Here is a 25427-nt window from a genome sequence, read left to right as displayed (position 1 = left end):
TCATTCAGATTTGATGGAGAAATTAAAACGTTTACAGACAAGCAAAAGCTGAGAGAGTTCAGCACCACCAAACCAGCTTTACAACAAATGCTAAAGGAACTTCTCTAGGCAAGAAACACAACAGAAGGAAAAGACCTACAATAACGAACCCAAAACAATTAAGAAAATGGGAATAGGAACATACATATCGATAATTACCTTAAATGTAAATGGACTAAATGCTCCCACCAAAAGACAAAGATTGGCTGAATGGATACAAAAATAAGACCTGTATATATGCTGTCTACAAGAGACCCACTTCAGACCTAGAGACACATACAGACTGAAAGTAAGGGGATGAAAAAAGATATTCCATGCAAGTGGAAACCAAAAGAAAGCTGGAGTAGCAATTCTCATATCAGACAAAATAGACTTTAAAATAAAGACTACTAGAAGAGACAAAGAAGGACACTACATAATGATCAAGGGATCGATCCAAGAAGAAGATAAAACAATTGTAAATATTTATGCACCCAACATAGAAGAACCTCAATACATAAGGCAAATGCTAACAGCCATAAAAGAGGAAATCAACAGTAACACATTCATAGTAGGGGACTTTAACACCCCACTTTCACCAATGGACAGATCATCCAAAATGAAAATAAATAAGGAAACACAAGCTTTAAATGATACATTAAACAAGATGGACTTAATTGATATTTATAGGACATTCCATCCAAAAACAACAGAATTCACATTTTTCTCAAGTGCTCATGGAACATTCTCCGGGATAGATCATATCTTGGGTCACAAATCAAGCCTTGGTAAATTTAAGAAAATTGAAATTGTATCAAGTATCTTTTCTGACCACAATGCTATGAGACTAGCTATCAATTACAGGAAAAGATCTGTAAAAAATACAAACACATGGAGGCTAAACAATACACTACTCAATAACGAAGTGATCACTGAAGAAATCAAAGAGGAAATTTTAAAATACCTAGAAACAAATGACAATGGAGACACGACGACCCGAAACCTATAGGATGCAGCAAAAGCAGTTCTAAGAGGGAAGTTTATAGCTATACAATCCCACCTTAAGAAACAGGAAACATCTCGATTAAACAACCTAACCTTGCACCTAAAGCAATTAGAGAAAGAAGAACAAAAACACCCCAAAGTTAGCAGAAGGAAAGAAATCATAAAAATCAGATCAGAAATAAATGAAAAAGAAATGAAGGAAACGATAGCAAAGATCAATAAAACTAAAAGCTGGTTCTTTGAGAAGATAAACAAAATTGATAAACCATTAGCCAGACTCATCAAGAAAAAAAGGGAGAAGACTCAAATCAATAGAATTAGAAATGAAAAAGGAGAAGTAACAACTGACACTGCAGAAATACAAAGGATCATGAGAGATTACTACAAGCAACTCTATGCCAATAAAATGGACAACCTGGAAGAAATGGACAAATTCTTAGAAATGCACAACCTGCCAAAACTGAATCAGGAAGAAATAGAAAATATGAACAGACCAATCACAAGCACTGAAATTGAAACTGTGATAAAAAATCTTCCAACAAACAAGAGCCCAGGACCATATGGCTTCACAGGTGAATTCTATCAGACATTTAGAGAAGAGCTAACACCTATCCTCAAACTCTTCCAAAATATAGCAGAGGGAGGAACACTCCCAAACTCATTCTATGAGGCCACCATCACCTTGATACCAAAACCAGACAAGGATGTCACAAAGAAAGAAAACTACAGGCCAATATCACTGATGAACATAGATGCAAAAATCCTCAACAAAATACTAGCAAACAGAATCCAACAGCACATTAAAAGGATCGTACACCATGATCAAGTGGGGTTTATTACAGGAATGCAAGGATTCTTCAATATATACAAATCAATCAACGTGATACACCATATTAACAAATTGAAGGAGAAAAAACATATGATCATCTCAATAGATGCAGAGAAAGCTTTCAACAAAATTCAACATCCATTTATGATAAAAAACCCTGCAGAAAGTAGGCATACAGGGAACTTTCCTCAACATAATAAAGGCCATATATGACAACTGCCAACATCGTCCTCAATGGTGAAAAACTGAAACCATTTCCACTAAGATCAGGAACAAGACAAGGCTGCCCACTCTCACCACTCGTATTCAACCTAGTTTTGGAAGTTTTAGCCACAGCAATCAGAGAAGAAAAGGAAATAAAAGGAATCCAAATCAGAAAAGAAGAAGTAAAGCTGTCACTCTTTGCAGATGACATGATACCATACATAGAGAATCCTAAAGATGCTACCAGAAAACTACTAGAGCTAATCAATGAATTTGGTAAAGTAGCAGGATACAAAATTAATGCACAGAAAGCTCTGGCATTCCTATATACTAATGATGAAAAATCTGAAAGTGAAATCAAGAAAACACTCCCATTTACCATTGCAACAAAAAGAATAAAATATCTAGGAATAAACCTACCTGAGGACACAAAAGACCTGTATGCAGAAAATTATAAGACACTGATGAAAGAAATTAAAGATGATACAAATAGATGGAGAGATATACCATGTTCTTGGATTGGAAGAATCAACATTGTGAAAATGAATCTACTACCCAAAGCAATCTACAGATTCAATGCAATCCCCATCAAACTACCACTGACATTTTTCACAGAACTAGGACAAAAAATTTCACAATTTGTATGCAAACACAAAAGACCCCGAATAGCCAAAGCAATCTTGAGAATGAAAAATGGAGCTGGAGGAATCAGGCTCCCTGACTTCAGACTATACTACAAAGCTACAGTAATCAAGACAGTATGGTACTGGCACAAAAACAGAAAGATAGACCAATGGAACAGGATAGAAAGCCCAGAGATAAACCCATGCACATATGGTCACCTTACGTTTGATAAAGGAGGCAGGAATGTACAGTGGAGAAAGGACAGCCTCCTCAATAAATGGTGCTGGGAAAACTGGATAGGGACATGTAAAAGTATGAGATTAGATCACTCCCTAACACCATACACAAAAATAAGCTCAAAATGGATTAAAGACCTAAATTTAAGGCCAGACACTATCAAACTCTTAGAGGAAAACATAGGCAGAACACTCTATGACATAAATCACAGCAAGATCCTTTTGGACCCACCTCCTAGAGAAATGGAAATAAAGGCAAAAATAAACACATGGGACCTAATGAAACTTAAAAGCTTTTGCACAGCAAAGGAAACCATAAGCAGGACCAAAAGACAACCCTTAGAATGGGAGAAAATATTTGCAAATGAAGCAACTGACAAAGGATTAATCTCCAAAATTTATAAGCAGCTCATGCAGCTCAATAACAAAAAAAACAAACAACCCAATCCAAAAATGGGCAGAAGACCTAAATAGACATTTCTCCACAGAAGATATACAGACTGCCAACAAATACATGAAAGGATGCTCAACATCTTTAATCATTAGAGAAATGCAAATCAAAACTACAATGTGATATCATCTCACACCAGTCAGAATGGCCATCATCAAAAAATCTAGAAACAATAAATGCTGGAGAGGGTGTGGAAAAAAGGGAACACTCTTGCACTGCTGGTGGGAATGTGAATTGGTACAGCCACTATGGAGAACGGTATGGAGGTTCCTTAAAAAAACTACAAATAGAACTACCCATATGACCCAGCAATCCCACTACTGGGCATATACTCTTAGAAAACCATAATTCAAAAAGAGTCATGTACCAAAATGTTCATAGCAGTCCTATTTACAATAGCCCAGAGATGGAAACAACCTAAGTGTCCATCATCGGATGAATGGATAAAGAAGGTGTGGCACATATATACAATGGAATATTACTCAGCCATAAAAAGAAACGAAATTGAGCTATTTGTAATGAGGTGGATGGACCTAGAGTCTGTCATACAGAGTGAATTGAAGTAAGTCAGAAAGAGAAAGACAAATACTGTATGCTGACACATATATATGGAATTTAAGAAAAAAAATATCATGAAGAACATAGGGGTAAGACAGGAATAAAGACACAGACCTACTAGAGAATGGACTTGAGGATATGGGGAGGGGGAAGAGTAAGCTGTGACAAAGTGAAAGAGAGGTATGGACATGTATACACTACCAAACATAAGGCAGATAGCTAGTGAGAAGCAGCCGCATAGCACAGGGAGATCAGCTAGGTGCGTTATGACAGCCTGGAGGGGTGGGATAGGGAGGGTGGGAGGGAGACGCAAGAGGGAGGGGATATGGGAACATATGTATATGTATAACTGATTCATTTTGTTATAAAGCAGAAACTAACACACCATTGTTAAGCAATTATACTCCAATAAAGATGTAAAAAAAAAAAAAATCCTTCCAAATGATCCAGAATGATACAAAGGCTTCCTGGCTATGATGTGATATTTAACTTTTCTCCTTAATCATGTTGGATGTAATTGTGACATTTAATTACACTTTCCCCCCCCCCCCAACAGGCCTAGATTTTGCAACAAATGTTTTTCAACATATCTAAAAAATAATTTTGGCGGGGAGTATATAACATTCCTCCACTGGACCAGTAGAAAATTAACTTTTTCTTCAAAAATTTGAAATAGATTCTTATTTAATTACATTGTTTGTACATTTATAAACTTCTTTAAAACACTTTAAATATGTATGAAGTACTTTATCTAGCTGAAGCTCACTTGGAGAATTTGTGTCTGCTTCCTTAGAGAGGCTTCCTTTTAGTCTTCTCACATGTTCAATAAGCTTCATTTATTTTGCTTTCCGTGTGTGTGTAACGTCTGGAGGGAGTAAAACAGTTTTTGTCCAAGTTGTACTGGTTTGTATTAAAAACTTCTAGGTCCTAGTAAGTGGGAGAGGAGAGAGACTTCATTTTCTATAATTTCTTTTGCCAGTTAAGAGGTATAGTTGTCTGTAAGAAAGAGGAATTAACCACAGCTAGAGGGTTTTTTAACAGGCAGTTTCATTACTATAATGAAAATATCCATATTTTGTTTGTTTGCTTGCTTTTCTGTTTTATTATAGGCTCACATTACTTGAGGCATCAGCTCCTTTCTGTATTCTGCACAACTGACCCTATTAGGAATCACTGCATCAGCCCTCACCATGCCTTCCACCTCACTCCCACATACAGTTAAATTATCCTGCAACCTATGCTCTGTTGGAAATTGAAACTGAGTCCTTTGACCACTCACAGTTTCTTTGCTGTTCTGTTTCAGGCTATTAGCGAATTTCTGCTACTAAAATTATAGCTTCAAATGCTCAAATTAGAAGAGCAGAAATATCTAAAATAGAGTATATTTGTTTTAGTCAGTCTGGCTGACTACACCGAATTACCAACATTTATTTCTCACAGTCCTGGCGGCTGACCAGTCCAAAATCAAGGCACTAGTATATTCAGTTCCTGGCGAGGACCTGCTTCTTGGGTCACAAATGGCCATCTACCTCCATCCTCACATGGTGGAGACAGAGCAGAGAGAGAGGAGCAAGTTCTCATGTCTCCTCTTATAAGGGCACTAATGTTGAGGGCTCCACCCTCATGACCTAATTACCTTCCAAAGGCCCTCCTAATACCATCCTAACACCATTCTACTATCTCCTAATGCCATCACATTGGAGGTTAGGATTTCAACATATGAATTTTGGGGGCACACAAATATCAAGTCCACAATATATTATAATTTAAGCAATTTTAAAAAGAGCAAAATTAGTAAGTGGAAATAAAAAAGAGTAAAGATGAGAGTGAAAAATCAAAGAAATAGAAAACAAAAAAGCATAGAGAAAAGCAATAAAATAAAAGTTCTCTCTTTGAAAAGACTAATAAAATTGATAAATCATTAAAAATACTAATAAGGAAGAACAGAGAAAAGACTTTTTAAATAATATCAAGATCGAGAGTTATTACAGTTTCTTTAGACATCAAGTAATAATATGTTAATATTATGAACAAATTTATGCCAATAAATTCGGAATTTTTGATGGCTTGGATGAATTTCTTGAAAGACACAAACTAACTATGATGGTTCAAAAGAATCAGAAAATCTGAATAACTCTATCAATTAAAAACATTGAATTCATGATTTAAAACTTTCCCACAAACAAGGCATGGATGTCTGCTCATACTACTTCTATTCTGCATTGTATTAGAGATTCTAGTCAGTATAAACAATGAATAAAGTACATTAAGGAAATAAAAGTCATGCAGAATGGAAAAGAAGTAAATAAACTGCCTTTTTCACAGGTACATGGTTAACTATAAAATCCCAAAGAATCTACAAAAGAAGCTTCCACCACTAAGGCATGAATTTAGGAAGGTCACAGTGTACATGATCACTGTGTGTTTGTGTACTAGTAGAAAAACTGAAATATGATATTTAGGAAAAAACTGTACTTAAATGGTAACATCAAAAATATACATTGGAGGGGACTTACCTGGTGGCGCAGTGGTTAAGTATCTGCCTACCAATGCAGGGGACATGGGTTCGAGCCCTAGTCCATGAAGATTCCACATGCTGCAGAGCAACTAAGCCTGTGCACCACAACTACTGAGCCTGCACTCTAGAGCTCAAGTGCCACAATTACTGAAACCCGTGAACCTAGAGCCCACGCTCCGCAATAAGAGAAGCCACTGCAATGAGAAGCCTGCGCACCACAACAAAGAGTAGCCCCCACTTGCCACAACTAGAGAAAGCCCGCAGACAGCAACAAAGACCCAATGCAGTCAAAAGTAAATTAATTAATTTAAAAAAATACATATATATATATATATATATATATATATATATATATATATATATATATATATATATATATATATACTGGAATAAATTTAACAAAAGGCTTGTGAGCCCCCAAACTGAAAATACAGAAAATTTTGCTATGAGAAATTAAAGAACATTTAAATGAATGGAAGGTTATACTATGTTTATGGATTGGAAGGCTCAATCAATAGTATGTAAATTCTTTGCAAATAGTTCTCTAGTTTCAACACAATCTTGATTAAAATATTAATAGGCATATTTATAGATAAGTTGATTCTAAAATTTATTTGGTTGTGAAAAGGACCTAGAATAGTCAAAATAATCTTACAAAATAACAATGTTGGAAGACTTACACTATCCTATTTCAAAAGTTAATTAAAGCTACACTATTCAAGACAGTGCATTGAGGTGAGGATAGATAAACAGATCAATTGAAGAGAACATTAAATCCCTAAATGAACCTACACATATAAAATAAGTAGATTTTTGACAAAGATTCCAAAACAATTGGAAAGAAGCTGGGGAAAGACACTCTTTTCAACAAATGTTGCTGGACTTCCTGCATAAAGACAAGGTCATAAACTTCTGTTCATCAAAGTCACCATAAAGGAAATTTTTAAAAAAGAAGTGACAGACAGAAATATTTACAATACATATATTTGACAAAAGACTTTTATCCAACATGTAAAGGATTCCAATAAATCATTTTTTTAAAATCAAGCAATTCTGGATAAAAAGTTTAAAAGATATTTTACAAGAAATATATTTAAATGGGGAATAAGTACATGAAAAGATGCTCTACATCTTTAGTCATCAATGAAATGATATTAAAAATACAATGTCATACCACTTTACTCCTACTAGAATAGTTAAAATTAAATGTCAACAACAATCTTGGCAATTCTGTGGAGCAATTCACACATTGCTGGAGCAAGGTAAAATTGTAAAATCATGTTGGAAAATTGGTGGCTTTTTACTAAGCCAAACAAATTGACCCAGCAATTCCCCTTGTTGGCTTTATCCCTGACCAAAAATAAAACATACATAAGTAAAATAATTACATATAAAATATTCTAGTAGCTTTATTATTAATTGGCATAAAAACAAATATCAATCAACAAAAATGGATAAAAAATAATATTCACAGGGGAATATATTTTAGAAAAAAAAATCTGCTGAATCATGCACCAACAGGCCTAAATCTCAGCATTATGTTAACATTATGTTAAGCAGGAGAAGCTTAACACACACAAAAAAACACATATAGCATAATTACAGTTATATGAATATTGAGAAATGGCAAAATTAATATATTTAATAGAATCAGAAGTGTGATTGTTTATAGAGGTTGAGATTAATTTGTAGAGAAAAGGAACTTCTGGGGTTGAAATATTCTATGTTGTAATACTTATCAAATCACATCAAATTATACAATGAAAATATGAGTTATCATTTTATACTAATCTAAGCTCAAATATAAAATTATACTAAAAGTCCCAGTGTTGGTGAGGATGGAGGGTAACTGTACTTCTATACACTTCTGATTGAAGTGTAAAATGGAACAACTACTTTGGGACACTCTTTGCCAGTATCTACTAAAACTGAACATACATACCCTATTACTTAGCATTTCCACACCTAGTTATTTATCCAAAAAATATAAATTCAGATGTCTCCAAAAGAGATATAAAAAATACTCAAACCACGCTATTTATAATTGACATAAAAATGAAACAAGCAAAATATCTACCCAAAGGAGATTACAATATAGTTTCTCAAGAGTGGCAATTTCGACATTTTAGATCAAATAATTATTTTGGGGGGGAACAATCAAGTGCACTGTAAAACGTTTAGCAGCATCTTTGGCATCTGTCCAACAGTTGTCACTAGTAAACACACAGTTATGACAATCAAAAATATCTCCAGAGATTGCCATAGGTACCCTAAGGGAGGAAACTTATCCCCAATTGAGAACAACTGAAATAAACAAATATGGTATATATATTCAGTGGAATATTACTCAGCAATATAAAGGAACAAACTATTAATAAACATGCACAAATGTAAGACAAAGTAGTATGTTGGTAAACATTAATAGCTGCTCCCTGAGATGGGGTGAGGGAGGCTGATAGGTAGCATTTGCCGATTTCTACTATTTCTACAACTATTTCAAAAGATAGCCTTTGAGTGCTTTTAGATTTATGTTTTTAGGGAGAACATTTCTATTTAGACTGTCACAAAATAGTTGGAAAACCTTTATTAGTGAGTTTACAGATACCATTTGACTATTTATTGAGGATATTTTATAAAATCTTATGAATCCATAAACATTGGGGTTGTCTAATTTTGAGATTTTGTAATAATAATATCTCTCCTCAGTATCTATTGTTTTTTTTCCTGTTTAATTTAGGTCCATTCCTAAATGGATCTCAACTTTCAGTAATTTATATTTTTAAATATGTTCCATTTATATTTATTTACAGGGCTTCCCTGGTGGCGCAGTGGTTGAGAGTCTGCCTGCCGATGCAGGGGACACGGGTTCGTGCCCCGGTCCAGGAAGATCCCACATGCCGTGGAGTGGCTAGGCCCGTGAGCCATGGCCACTGAGCCTGCACATCCGGAGCCTGTGCCCCGCAACGGGAGAGGCCCGTGTACCACAAAAAAAAAAAAAAAAAAAAAAAAAGTCTCAATTAGAATTCAAAGATAATATTGGGACCAGAGTAATTATTTTCCTTGAGGCTGTGGTGCTGGATTGCTGATAATAAGGATATAAAATCTGACACCAGATTCTTCTACTTAGAGATGTACCAACAATAGTAATGAAGAAGGATTCAAGAAAGTTACCAAGAATTTTGACTCCAGGAGAAAAGATTTGACATCAATTTGTAGCTCAAGTTGAAGCACCAGCAAGCCACTGCAAATTCCATAACATGGCTATAATATTTAGATTTTAAGTAAATATCACATGTGAATTCTTGACATTTGACTTTTCTTTTTCATCCCTAGTTCACTATTTGTTTCCCCTGAAGACCCAAGATGGATGCTGATTATAAGCTATACTTAATTACTAAAGAATTATTCAGCAGTCCCTAGATTGAGTCTTTAGTATGTCATATACTAATACAGTCATTGAAGTTACCAATATTAATTCAAAAACTGAGGAGTACTTGGTTTTAGCACTCCAAATCAATGCCATTCAGTAATTAGGGGGAAACTACTCTCTGTAAACTGCATTCACTCACATCACATTATGTACAATTTCTTAGAAAAAGAAGGAAAGTAAATACTGGTCTCTACTCTTTTCCTCATGTTAGTTGGAGAATGTAACTTAAATTAATATTGGTAAAATGGAAATTTACTTGTGGATGACACTTGAACATCTACTCTACATCCTTCAGTAAAGTTCAAAAATATTTAATTTCAAAAGCATTTCACAAAAGTTCTTTACACTTTCAATGATGGTTTAGGCAGTGGTTATATCTAGTCTCATATATGTTAATTTTAAAATTCCAACTCCTCATCAGCCTCCCCTTTACAATTAGCCTCTTGGGCACCAAATAACAATCCAAAATGTTTTAGGAAGCAAGGAAATTGACATTGTTCTGGAAGCAACACAATATATGTGATGTATGGAGTTACAGCAAAGCTGTTTGTTGTGAGAGCAAAGCAGCTGCCCTTTTCAAATAAGGGAAGATAAATTATTACACTTGGTTATAGATATAACGGTATGCATTTGTTAAATAACATGTGTTCACTATGGAGAACAGTATGGTGATTCCTTAAAAAACTAAAAATAGACCTACAGGCAGCCAATGTTTATTGCAGCACTATTTACAATAGCCAGGACATGAAAGCAACCTAAATGTCCATGGACAGATGAATGGATAAAGAAGATGTGGTACATATATACAATGGAATACTACTCAGCCATAAAAAAGAATGAAATAATGGCATTTGCAGCAACATGGATGGAACTAGAGATTATTGTACTAAGTGAAGTAAGCCAGACAGAGAAAGACAAATATCATATGATATCCCTTATATGTGGAATCTAAAAAAATGATACAAAGGAACTTATTTACAAAACAGAAATAGACCCACAGACATAGAAAACAAACTTTTGGTTACCAAAGGGGAAAACGGAGGAAGAATAAATTAGGAGTTTGGGATTAACATATACACACTGCTATATATAAAGTAGATAAACAACAAGGACTTACTGTATAGCACAGAGAACTATACTCAATATTTTGTAATAACCTATAAGGGAAAAGAATCTGAAAAAAATAGATATATATGTATGTATAATTAAATCACTTTGCTGTACACCTAAAACTAATGCAACATTGTTAAATCAACTGTACTTCAATAAATAAGAGACAAGAAAAATAAATGTGTTCAATACCTTACTTAAAGCTACAATGAGTAGGTTGATTTCTTTAAAAAATTAATGCCAGGTAATAAGAAACCTTATTGCATGTAACTATGAATTATAAATATGTATTAATTTGCACTTTTGTCATTGCAGGCCTAACACAATTATTTAGCATTTCTTAAAAGTTTATAAAATTCACAACTATTTCAAAATATTCCCAAAGATATGAAGTGCATTGAACTGTTTTTATAATTCAGAGCTAAATGTAATTTGTTTTATTCAGGGTCTTTCTGCCTCAGTTCTTCAGAATATGACCATAATCTCCTATAATTATGAAGTACTTCATACATTGAGCAAGTTTTACAGCCCACTAAAAAGCTAATTAATGTTAAGTTCAAACTGGTTCTCTCACACTGACATTGCTGTGAGTAGTTGGCTTGGCTTAAATAAAAAGTGTGCTTTCCTTTGACCTTATGTAACCAAATGCAAGGGTAGCTCATTAAGAGAATTTTAGCATTTCTCTTCCATGGACATTTTAGTCATGCTTGGCTTTCAAAAGCAAAAAAGAAAAGTGGAGGGAGGGGGTGCAAACTAGTGAAAGTTCAGCCAAGGTCAAATACCACATGCAGTTTAATGCCTCTCTTAGTTTGCTCTTGACCTTGGGCAGGAAGCAAATCTTTAGAAGTCAGATGTCATAAGAAAAGTGCTTATGCTTTCTTCCCTCTAGTAATCTTTCTAATATTGGTTTTAGGGCATTCAACCTATGGTTATTTAACCTTATTGCGAATTCACACAAAGCAATATTCTTGCCATGTCTTCCAAAGAAATGCATTTAAGTATGTGTATAAGATTCATTTTATGGCCACTTCAAATCCTCCTGGCCCCACCTCTTCTTCCTGTCAAAGTTCTGGTCATCATTTCCTCACAGACTTTGACCAGTTTTGTGAAAATGCACTTGCTTCATGCCAGTACCCTGTGCTTCTTCTTTCCTACTCTAGGATGCTTGGGTTACATAGAAGTTTGGAGAGTTAACCTCCATGAAACCACTCTTCCTAATGATAAAGTCTTCTCCCTTTCTTCCAAGTGTAAGGAGTCATGAGTTAATTTCATAAGACTCCTTAGGAGGTCCACTGGTAGAGCTCAGGTTGCCAGTAACAAATGCCAACTTAATATTGCATCCTTGGATGGTTTTCTCACTTCCTGTTTTATTTCTCTTCTGCTCCCTGGGATCACTTTCCAAATAAAATACCTACATGCCAAACTTTCCTTCTGTTATGGCTTTCAGGAACTTCATTCAGACAAGATATAAGCAATGGACACATAGAGAGTTTTTTATTAAACATAATTGTCTCATGCTTTATGATATGATAAATATTCTGAGAGTAGTTTTTAAGTTTTTTGTTTCACTAAAAGGGATTTTTTTTTAAAGTACAGGACTAACATAGTACTGCCAACTTTTTAAAATAGGTATGGATATTTAAAAACAAAACAAATATCTTCTTAACATACTAGGTTCCGAAATTTTGCCTACACCTGAATCTAAGAAATCCCGCTTGTTCAGGGTATGACTTTGGCAAGCTGTTAACATCCCCGAATCTCAGTTTCCTCATCTGTAAATTGGGGATAATAACAGCATACTAGAAAGTTGTGATAGTGACATAATAGGTAATGGAGTGTATTAGATATATCTTGTTGCATAACATGCCAATCCCAAGTAAGTGACTTAAAATATTAACCATTTAACTTGCTCAGGATTCTGCAGTCTGGGCAGGGATCAGCAGAACAGTTCTTCTGGTGCTCTCTCCCCTGGGATTGTCCTTAAACTTATCATCTGGAAGTTTCACTAGAGCTAGGTGGTTCAGGTTGGCCATCTTCACATATCTGGTGGTTAGCTGGGGTACTTTGATCTATCTCCCTCCTGTGGCCTCTTTGAAGGACCCCTGATGTTTTTTACATTGAGGTAAACAGCGTTCCAAGTGGTAGAGAGTAGAATCTATACAAGCACCTTAAGGCTGAGGCTGGAGAGTAACAACAACAAAAAAACATCTATCACTTTCTATTGGTCATAACAAATCACAGGGATTGGAAGGAAAAGGAATAAACTCCACATCTTAATGAGAGAAGCAAGAAATGATATGTGGCCCTTTTTAAAGGTAGTCACCACAGGAGTAGTATTTGTAAGTAGTTTAAAACAGTGCCTGGTACATAGTCTCTGCCAGTTTAAAAAAATAGCTATTTTCACTACCTATTATTTCCTTTACTACTATTTTGTAAAAGAACAAGTTACTTTTCTTAAAACTATGAAATTCATTATCTGAAAATAAAGAATTCCTCATATTTAATAAATTTAGTATAATTAAAATAGTATATATTCTTATCTCATTTCACATCTCACACAAAATATTAAGTACATATTTAAATATACATATGTGTGCATACACACACACACACACACACACAAAACTAACCCTAGTCCCAGCACTAGCAGCACCAGTGTTTAGTAATTACTGGTCAAAAGCAGCAGTTTTCTTTCTAAAATTCAGTCATAAGGGGTCTAGTTTACCTACTTTTTGAAAAAAAATTTTTATCACAACATGGCCATCCCAGGACTTCCATATAATTTTCTACCTCGAGAAGCCAAATACAAGGAGAGCACATCTATTCTGTTTGGGAATTGAATACAATTACAGGTTGAAATTATGTGGTTTCCTATTCCACAAATGTTCCTAAGCTTCACATGTGAGTTCAGGCATTAACTTAATTCTAGTAACGAGCACAAGACCAGTATGAAGCTTCTTCCTCAGAACACATGGCCAAGTGTCAACCTCCATTCTTTTTTTTTTTTTTTTGCGGTACACGGGCCTCTCACTGTTGTGGCCTCTCCCGTTGCGGGGCACAGGCTCCGGATGTGCAGGCTCAGCGGCCATGGCTCACGGGCCTAGCCGCTCTGCGGTATGTGGGATCTTCCCGGACCGGGGCACGAACCCGTGTCCCCTGCATCGGCAGGCAGACTCTCAACCACTGCGCCACCAGGGGAGCCCAACCTCCATTATTATCATGACTTCCTATTACTTTCTTCAATGTAAGAATGACATTTTCCTTGGGTGGTTTTAAATATTATATGAAATAACCAGGGTGTGTGATGGCTTTGGACACATTTTATTATTTATACAGTGATTATAGAAAAGTCGAAGCTATTTTTACTCTGCAACTATAATACACTCCACGTATAGCCAGAAACTGCTGACTGCTCAGACTCCTGACAGGAGACTTTGACTGAACAGGGAATGTTGGTTTACCAATGCCTTTCCATGGGCATTTGATTTCTGCATCACTTGGTTTGCTGAATTTCACATTTCATCTCTGTGTACCCGAGTGCCTGACCACTTCTTGTGATGTAGAACTGACCTGTAGCCAAGATAACCTATTTTATCTGCTACCTTCCCCTCCCCTTCCTGACTTTCCCATTTCTACCATGTGACCTATCATTGTTGATCTATGCTGAAAGGATTACAGTGACTGTGACAATCCGGGTAGTTGACCTTGTTGCTCTACTACTTATCTACAAATATCTATTGGAGGTGAATAGGATCAACTACACAAAGATTGTCTCTAAACAGGAATAAAATCCACCAGACACTCTAATTCCTACCCTAACATGTACATTGTGATCTTGGTAGGATGCAGCTGAAAGCTTCTATAACATGAAGAAACCACTTTTCAATTATTTATGATCAGAATTTCTCCAGGACATCTGAAGCTGCTTTCCAGAATTGATATAAAGCTGATAATGTATAAACTCCCAATTATGTGTGCCTAATCCACCTGGGTCTTGCAAAAAAAAAAAAAAAAAGAAAGAAAGAAAGAAAGAGCCATGTGACTCTAACTCCAAATCAGCTACAGTATTTAGGAAGGTACTATGCACTTTCTACTTTGAGTGGTTACTTAGCAGGATTTGCTTATTCAAAAAGTCGAAATTTGTGAAAAGTGTTTAGAATTCCAACAGTTTTCAGTGATTCTTATTTTATCTGGTATATATTTTCAAAATTCATAGAAATCATATGGATCAGATTTTTCTAAGTATAATTTGTATTGATAAGGGAATTTTTAATATTTAGGGAATACTTATTGAATAATAGCTATTGCAGTGTCTTTACAAAGAACAAATGAGGAAAGAGATGAAAGAGCTAGCAATTCAAATCGTTTAAACACTCAGGTTAAGAAATCTAACTATTTACAAATTATTCTTAGTTATCAATAGCTAGGTCTTAAATGGGTTTTAGTTATCGAAGGCAAATTTATTTAAGAGCTTTGTATTATTTTCCAAGCAACTTTATCAAGGAAAACAATTTATATCATGAATAGTCATATAGTCTTATGTAAGAAAGGTAAACAAATGTAAATGCAGGTGGATAGCAGAAGATTAAAAAGCGAATTCAGCAATTCACAATGTAGGCATTTCTGTCTAACAACCTTTGAACTACGTCACTTATGTAAATGTTTTTGGAGCAGAAGGTGGTTTAAATTTGAGACAGAAAAAAAGCCACATAAGAACATTTGCATTGTTTTTGAGAGAATTTGTTTTCCCTTGCTGGGTTTACTCAGGAATAAAATGTTTTCTTCTAAATACAAAAGTTTTTAAAGGAAAAGAAAGGATCTTTTACAGGATAACTGGAAACAGAAAATAAAATTCCACTACAGGAATCAAGGTCACAGTAGGACCAGATGACTGTAGAATGGAAAAGAAAGGATGAAAGTAAATTTTAAGTTGCTTGGGAGAAAAAGAAAGCAGCATGGAAGAGAAGATTGTGCGGAAGTAAAAATTCGGAAAAAGTGAGCCTGGAAAACTATGTTGCAATTGTTAGAAAACCTTACAAACAGTGGTGATAATAGAACAGTGAGGTATTTGTTGAAGCAGCATTTCAGCCCTCTGAAACAAGACAAGAGGAAAGACTACAAATAAATCAAGACAGTTCTTGAGGGACCGTTACCACACTCCCAGCGAGCAGCATTTGGAGGCCAAAATTTAACTCACCCTTGAGTACCTCTGTAATTGGATTTGGAATATCTGCAGTGATAAATAGCCTAGTAAAAAATATTGATTGGAAGAACAGTGCAAAATGGAAAGATCTACAAATGTCAATGCGACCAAAAACCTGGGGCTTAAATTCCAGCTCCAGCTCTTAATGGCAATGTGACCCTGAGCAAATTATTGAATTCTATGCACCTCAATTTCCTTATCTGTGAAGTGATAACTGTTTTAACTGTTTTAACAGGCTCCGGACGCGCAGGCTCAGTGGCCATGGCTCACGGGCCTAGCCGCTCCGTGGCATGTGGGATCCTCCCGGACCGGGGCACGAACCCGTGTCCCCTGCATAGGCAGGCGGATTCTCAACCACTGCACCACCAGGGAAGCCCCGAGAAATGTTTATTCTTGAAGGACTATAATATTCCTTTAAATCAGTACTGTGGTGTCCATCACTGTAGAGCTCCTCTTCCCTCTTATTTCTTAAAATTAGGAAAGTTTAAAAAAAGTGATGGAAATGACTGAATCTAATATCGCTAACATCATTACAGTATTTAAATTTGTAGAATGATAATTTTATTATAGAATTTAAAAGAGATTTTAGGAATACTAGACAAGAAACTACTTAAGTCTTTATTCCTTTTATAGTTCAGCCTGTAATGCAGCAATTTGCTATTTTCTCTGTTTTATGCAATATTCTTAAAAGATAATTGAGCATTAAAAATTCTATTAAATAGTTGAATAATTAATTTTTGAAGGTTATAGCCCCACTCTCTACTGTAAAACTTTCAGAATCATAGCAACCTAAATTAATTAGAAAAAGGCATGTTTTTTTCAAATTCATAAACCAGATGTTAACCTTATGGAGAGTTTCTTAGAGCTTTTCTTTTAACTCATCAGTATAGAATCATCAAACAGCCCAGAGATTCTCCTCCAAGAGAATGTACTTTTTGTTCTTTATTCACCACCCACTCACCAGCACTTCCAGTTGAGAAAATAAGAACCATTAACTTGAGAACTACTTCCATACTGTTTATTTATTCATTACCGTAATGGAATTTTGGCGATTCAGGAAAGGCTCATGTAAAGATTATTAGGATGTGACATGATCAGACCTATATTTTTGTATTTTAACTGGTGGCAGTCTTCAGAGCTAATTAGACTGGCATGAAAATGGGTCAAACAAGGCCAGAAAGGAGATGACACTATAATCCAGGAGGGAGGCAGAGTAAACTATGAGATTATTCACAGCATAATCAGCATACTAGTCAGCCTTGCGTTTCCCTATACACATTCAATATAGCAGTTTTACACTAATGTAAGAAAAGACTGAGCTAGGATTACTTGAGTGGGATCAGTAGGAGATTTAAGAAATTGTAGAATGCTTGCCAGCAGCATCTGAAAAATGGTTGGCTATAGAGACTCATCAGATGGGAAAGACAGAACTATGAAGGTTCAGGAACATTTAACTAGGAGAATCAAGTGAATTAAGAGATTGACATTAAGAAAAAAAGAAGTAGGAGTAAATTTGGGAATGGAGGATGAACTATTTATACTGGTTGAATTTGAGGCACTGTCAAGACATTGGGCAAAAGTGCCCTGCATGGAGTTGGAAAAAGTTTAAGACTGCAGAAATGTCCTTACAAAGTTAATTCATCTAGCGCTAGTGATTTAAGCTCCTTTAATATGAATCAAATGCTCTTGAACAATCTCCTCAATGGTCCTGGGATTAATTTCCCTGTTATCATGATTAGTTTCAACTACCAGTTCCTAGTGGAAAAGTTGGAAGGAAAATGAGAACTTATTATAAAACAATATAATGTGGTTGGTTCAAGCCACAGTTTTCCCTTCTTGAACCATGTTCAAAGTATAAACATGACTTTCTTTTTCAGTTTAGCACTATCAGTGTCTCACTCAAATATAAAGTACCTTATATTAGCCAAAGCAAACACTCTTTTTTCAATATTATATTTATATAATATTTATGTCTATCTGTAAATACTGCTCCAATTATCCTTCTTTCTAATAATTTTCAGCTTTATTGAGGTATAATTAACAAAATTGTAAGATATTTGAAGTATCCATTGTGGTGATTTGATGTACATATATATTGTGAAAGGATCCCCACCACGTAATTAACATATCCATCACCTCACATATTTGTCTTTTTTGTTGTTGATGACAACATTCAGCTCTATTTATCCCCTTTCCATTTATCCCTAACTTACTTTGTACTCAGAGAGACCTACTTATATGAACCAAACCATTGAGCTCTCTTGCCTTCTATCATCACATTGGACCAGAGTTGGAGATGGTAGGGCATGAAGGGTATTTATTCTTTCTTCTTGCCAAGTTACTCTAGATTGGCTACATCTACCTATCAAAGACCACAGCTCTGGCTGGCAATTCTTCATATAGTTACATACACTAGGTCCTAGTAACTCCATTTCCCCCTTCAAGCTTAGGGCTGGTAAAGACCCATTGCTATGCTAGCCCTATGCTATCAATACCTCTTATTTAAGTATTTTCAGCTCTCCTTATATTACTTGTCTTGAATATGTCATTACTTTCCTGTTGGCACACAGAGAGTAACTGATGGATTAAATGAAGTAATATATGTCAAGTGCCTGGCACAAAGTAACTTCTACAATAAGTGTTAGCTATTATTAATATTCCTATATATTTGAAGTGCTTCTATGACATAATTACAGCTGATAAGAAATAAGTTCTAAATGATTAATATAAAATGACTAATTTAATACCATAATCCTATGAGGTAGCTTCTTTTATTATACTTTACCAAAGAGCGAACTGAGTAACAGAGACACTAAGTAACTTGCCAAAGAATGTACCTCTAAGTAAGTGGCAAAACCAGAATTTAACCTGCCAGTCAGCCTCCAAAATATTTGCTCATAACACTGCCTATATTGTTTCATCTATGCCGTCTAGTGAGCCAGTCATTCTACCAAGATCCCGGTGCTGGTTACTGAGAGCCCCTACCCCGCTTCTCTTTCACAGTCACTTTCCCAGGGATCAGGCCCAGCAGATTCCCCTGTGATCCCCATAGGGCGAGAGTGAGCGGGGACTCCCAAGAAGTGACCCACAACACTGAGGGAGCTGGATGTCCACCCTAGGCTCTCTTTTCCCACTGGAGGGACTGTAAGCTCAGGGGAGACCTCCGTCACAGTATCGTGCTAGCCTGGGGGAGGGGCAAATGCGGTCAGTGTGTAGCTGCTCCTCTTACCTTTAGAATGCCATCTACCTTCGTCTTTGTAGTTCAAAGGGTGCTTCAGCCTCACCCTGTGTTCTAGGATTTTCTCCGTGGCATCTTGTCTATGAATAGTTAGTTGTTGGTCATTCTCCTTGTAAGGAGAGCAAATTCAGGAATGACCTATGGCACCATCTTGGTGATGTTGAAACTGTGGATTATCATTAGTGAAATCAATTTTACCTGTAACCTGCCTTCACTAATCAAGGTTGTTTTAATTGCTGCCCTAAAAGACTTGCCTGTCCTCCAAGCAGCACATAGCCTAATCAGTAAGATGTTTGCCTGAGTTGTTTTCCAGGAACTTGGAGTCAGCTGTGTCTACTTTGAGCTACAGAAACTAGACACAGCTGACTATAATAGTTACACAATTATTGCTCCCTTTTCCAACACCTTTCCACATGCTCCCCACACCTCAACCTGATTCTTCATCCTCAAAATACCCCGAGCCCCTTGCCTTCAGGGAGGCTGATTTGAGGCTTATTCTCCAGTTTCCTTGCTTGGCTGCTTTAGGAATCTAAATCTCTCTTTGCTGTAAACCTCAGTGTCCCAGCGTTTTGGCTTGCTGTGCATTGGGCAAAATGAACCTAATTTGTTAACAGCATCACTCTCCTCTGAGCCAGTCATTTTGAAGTCTATTTTCATTCTGATGTGTTTTTAGCTCAATACAACTCTGTTCCTCTCTTCACTTATCTACACACACACACACACACAAATCTATCTTGTTTCCATCCACCCTCATAGTTGATTTTTGTGCTGATATAAAATGTCTTGACCAAACACTAGATTGTCTTGCCTCCTAAAAAATCATTTCACATGAATGTACATAGGCATGCACAATGCACCAAACAATAAAAGCAAACTTAAGAACATAAATGCTCATGTTTTAGTGATGCAACTTGAATAAAACAAAAATTCATATAACCTTAAATGATGCTAGTACAGAGGAAAAGGGATAGTTACTGAGTTAAATCAAGCATCTTAGAGAAAAGTATTAGGAAAAAAATCTCCAAATACAAAGCATATCTTGCCATTTCAAAATATTAAACATAATAACATAATTGTAGGCATAATCCCAAAACTCAATTCTAATACCTTACTGTTTTGAAATAAGGATATTTTAAAATTTTTATTGGATTTAGCTTAAATAAGATATAATTATCAAGTAGCAATATGTTTATAGTACATATTCAGCATTATTAATTTAAAAACATAATTATTTTACTTTCTATGTTGATTTGTACTAAATTTGTCTCCTAACAATGGTGCTTTTTGTTTTTTTCAGGAGGAAACAACTTGACATTTTGGATATTAATAAATACTTGCTCTTATGAAATAACACTTTACTAAAAATATAATTAATTTTATTTATTTTTAATTTAATATTCAAAACATATAAATATATATCATTATAATCTTTAATGAAAATCAATGTATATTAAAGACCTACTATAAGCCAGATATTTTGCTAGTTACTGTGATAAGAAAAAAATGAGATTCAGGATCTGCTTCACAAAGCTTAACACCCAGTAGGGAAAATTAGATATAAGAATAAAACACTTCAATAAAGGAAGAATGAGACATCCTGAGGGATCCCCCAAAGTGAGAGACATGAATAGTGATTGGAAATTATCCTGGAAAGTTTAAAGAAGAATTAATCATTTGAGCTGTGTTTTAAAGTTTAAAAAGTTTTCCAAAAGGAGAGAGCATAAAAGTGAAGAGAGAAACATGTCTAGTGGAAAGAACTGCTTAACCTCAAGGACAATGACAAGGAAATGAAGGGCATGTGCAGCTTCACCAAGCTCACCTTCCTCTAGGGCATGACACATACCAAGTATGACAGTGGAGAGCAAGCCATGAACAGCAAGGTGCTGACAAACTGTGTAGATTCTTGAATGACAGGCAAGGAGTTTAGATTTCCTTGTTGAAAAGCCAAGTGTTTCTGCTTGAGAAAATGTAAAATGTCATCAGTGTGTGGAATAAATTGAAGGTAGGAGAAAATAATGGAAGAGAGACCAGTAAGAAAACAACTGCAATAGTCAATGCAGGGAGCAATAAGCACTTGAATTCTTATTATGTCTTTGTGAATTTAAAGTAGGAGAAACACATAAGAAACATTTGGTATGTCCAGATCAAAATCGTACAGGGCCTACATAGAGCCTACATAGAATAGACTAGCAAATTTCTTCCCAATAAAGAAGTTTATTGTTTGATTAGGTGACTTTCTACTTTTCATTTGAGAACTTTTATGAGTAAATAGTTTGTATTTACTAAGACACAAGTAAACAAAAACTGGATAAGAAGTAGAGAGCAAAGTTTTGGAGACAAGAAACAGACTTAAGTAAAGGGGCAGTTATTACAAAGAAGAATTCTAATGTACTTTACCCAAGAACTGAAGAGCTCCCTGCAAAGAAGGGAAGACTATGCTGTAGGAAGGGCTGTGCATTTACAGACACTGACTTGAGTGCCTTGAGAGCACTCAGGCCTTGAGAGCACAGCAGCTGGGAAGTTGCCACTCAGTCTCCCTGTACTTCTGTAGGATTGGCCCCTCACCTGTTGACAACCACACTGATCCTGACCCACATGTTCTGCATGGGCCCCACTGCTGGCTTCAGCACTGTATGCCTACTCTCAATACCCAACCAAAGTGATTTTCCTAGACTTCCATCATCTTCCAGCATTTAAGGAGTTGGGGTTCTGTTTATACCAGTAGATTGTTCTGGCGGTGAATGCTTTGCTCTAGACAAGGCCTAAGACACTTAGAGTAGAGCAACCCCACATCCCTTAAAACACAGAAGGCAGATAAAAATAGTAGTGTGATTGATGAGCAAGAGTATTCTTGACATCCAAACAAGTTTGTATTTCTTAGGAGGGCAGTAGACTGTGGGAGTTTAAATACCTACATTAAAAAAGAATCCACTTGGGCTTCCCTGGTGGCGCAGTGGTTGAAAGTCCGCCTGCCGATGCAGGGGACATGGGTTCGTGCCCCGGCCCGGGAAGGTCCCACATGCCGTGGAGTGGCTGGGCCCGTAAGCCATGGCCGCTGAGCCTGTGCTCCACAATGGGAGAGGCCAAAACAGTGAGAGGCCCGCGTACTGCAAAAAAAAAAAAAAAAAAAAAAAAAATCCACCAAGATACGGTGCTATTATCTTCCTATGCAAATTTTTAAAATCGCCCAGAAGTTTAATGTTTATGGAAAATTTGTTCTCATTTCTTTATATTCATAATAATACGATGTATCAACTGTTTATTCATTAGAGACAGTTGGTTCATGATCAGTTTGGAAATAAATGTGAAAAATCATGTTGCTGGTTAACAACAATACCAAAAAAGGAATATAACACATAAACTAAATTTCTGATAAATGCATACTGTTTTTTCTTAAATAATTTATTTTAATTAGTCATTCATAATGCAAGAATATTTAACTTTCCTTTATTATGGAAATATTCAATCAGAATATTTTCCATAATTTTGTAAGTACTTAACTTCTTATTCTTAAGTAAGTTTTATAATCCTCAATTGAGCTGTTGTTTTAATACAGTTTAAAATTCAAACAACGCTTTAAAGATGACCATATTCCTTAAAAAATAGTTGTAATAATATTTTATTATTACCACCATTATCAAGATTTAATTCAACATATTGGGACAGATGAAAATAATTCGTCCCAAAAGATAATTCATTTTGAGCCAAAGAGTAGACCTCATTTGAAATGAAAGATTAAAGCATAGATTTCTACCCACCAAAAGGGATGTATTTGCTAAAATAATAGAAGTGAAAGAACAATAACTTTTACATCGATTTTCATTCATCATTCTCGAATTTACAGGAATTGGAGGGTGGAAAATGGAAGGTAGTTGTACATAATCAGTATAGACATAAGAAAAAACAATAAAATAATATGTTTCTTAAAAGAGATTAATATACATTAGAGTAGAACCTACTACCATTTCCCTCAGAATCTTACACACATAGTATAATCATCAATAGTTACAGTAGAAACATAAATATAAAGTGATTCTTCAAGACTGGTATACAAAAACTAAAAATCTTCATATTTTGTATTTCTAATTTTCTAGTAATATATTCTAGGACTTATGAATATAAAAAGTTTACTAAAATTCTTTGAAAATTAAAAGGGATCACATTATTAAATAGGGGAGAGATTTTCAGTGTAAAAATTTCATTTATTTCCCACTTTCTAATGTAAATATTCTGAGGAAATTCATTAATTCTAAATGTCCTTGTATGAGTTTGTCTAATGTATGAGATTTATATAATTTCACTCTCTAGAAATAAGCTAGGAAGAAGAAAGTAATATATGGTTTTAATTTTATAGTGAAAAAATTCAGGAAAATAGTTTAAATAATGATATTTTAAAATAGCATAATATAGCCACTAATAGAATACCTTACAAATTATTGGAGGGTAAAATAGAAAAGAAAATTAATACTTATAGTCAAAGAGAAGAAATACAAGAAAACTAAAAACTCAAATACGTAAAACGACAGACCAACATCAGTTACATCCGTGCATGTAAATATGTAAGAATCCCTTATTTAAAAAGAAGCTCTCAGATTGATCTAAATAATAAAGCTATACACATTATATAAGAGGCAGATCTAAACAGTACAGGATTATATCACTATGAAAGAAGAGGAAATGAAATATCTAATAAAAAGTGATCAGTTGAATTCATTATACCTCCACAAGATATACTCATTAAAATTATGTCCTTGAAGAAAATATACGGTTATAGGAAAATGCCCCAAATATAATGAATAAAAAAGATACTCTAATATCATAATGGATATTATAAATATAATACATATAAATATGTCTTGATATTATAGATAGCTCAATATTTAGATATTAGCTATTATAGCTAGATATTATAGGTAGCTCAGTAGAGATACAGAGATTATAAATATTACAATATAGAGAGATATATTATATATTTACATAACAAGGATACACACTAAAATATTAATTGCCATCATATCTGCATAATGTGATTGGTTGTAGTCTTCAAATTTTTGGTATTTTCCAAATTATGCTTCCACCAGATTTTGTTTTTATAATAGACTAAAGGGTGAGGAAGGTAAGATACATTTGCTTTGTTTCTATTTTTTAAAAAATGGGTAATCATATAAAGAAAGAATTTTACAGTCATCTCCTAGACTCAAAATTCATTGGCACTATTTTGTTTTGTAGGAAAGCATTAGTTAATGTTTAAGAATAATTAGAAAGAAACAAATTACATGTTATTTTGCCCCAGATTTTTATTTGTTAATATTTGGCAATGTTAGATTCCATTATATAATTACAACATTCTAGATTTCTTGTGTTAGAACACTACTTCAGTCTAAGAAGATCAAATTTAACTATAACAGTTTAACTATCATATGCTTATTAAAGGATCATTTGGTAATGTTTTATACTTTATGTTGCACCCTTAGCTCTAAGTAGAGTTATTCCAGCTTATAAATATCACTTTACACCAGGGTTTTCCAACACTGACACTATTGACTTTAGACTAGATAATTCTTTGTTGTGGGGTGCATTTCAGTCTTGCCAGTCCTCACAACCCCCAATCATGTGAACCAATTCTCTCTCTCCCTCTGTGAGAGTGTGTGTCTCCTATTGATTTTGTTTCTTTAGAGAATGCTGACTTATACAGAATTTGGTACCAAGAACAGTGGTTCTAGAGGAACAGAATCTTAAGAATGAGTTTTAAAAAACTGCTTCTGTGATTTCTGGAATTGATTCTCTAATCAGATTAGATTTAAAGGCACTGATGACTATATTTCCAGTGGTAAAGTGACAGTGATTAGAGAGATAGAGACAGAGGCAGAGATAGAGTTATTATAGATATATTCATTTTTTCTCTTTCTCTGGAGAACAATGACTGTTACAATGGCTTAAAATCAAGATTGCAATCAAATTGGGATGCAAAATGGAAAAAATGGTGCAGGAAGACCCAGTTGC

Source organism: Mesoplodon mirus, assembly GCF_964341445.2.
Source record: "Mesoplodon mirus genome assembly, chromosome: 4".
NCBI lineage: Eukaryota > Metazoa > Chordata > Mammalia > Artiodactyla > Ziphiidae > Mesoplodon > Mesoplodon mirus.
The sequence above is the reverse complement of the archived record's forward strand: the minus strand, read 5'-3'. Positions refer to the sequence as shown.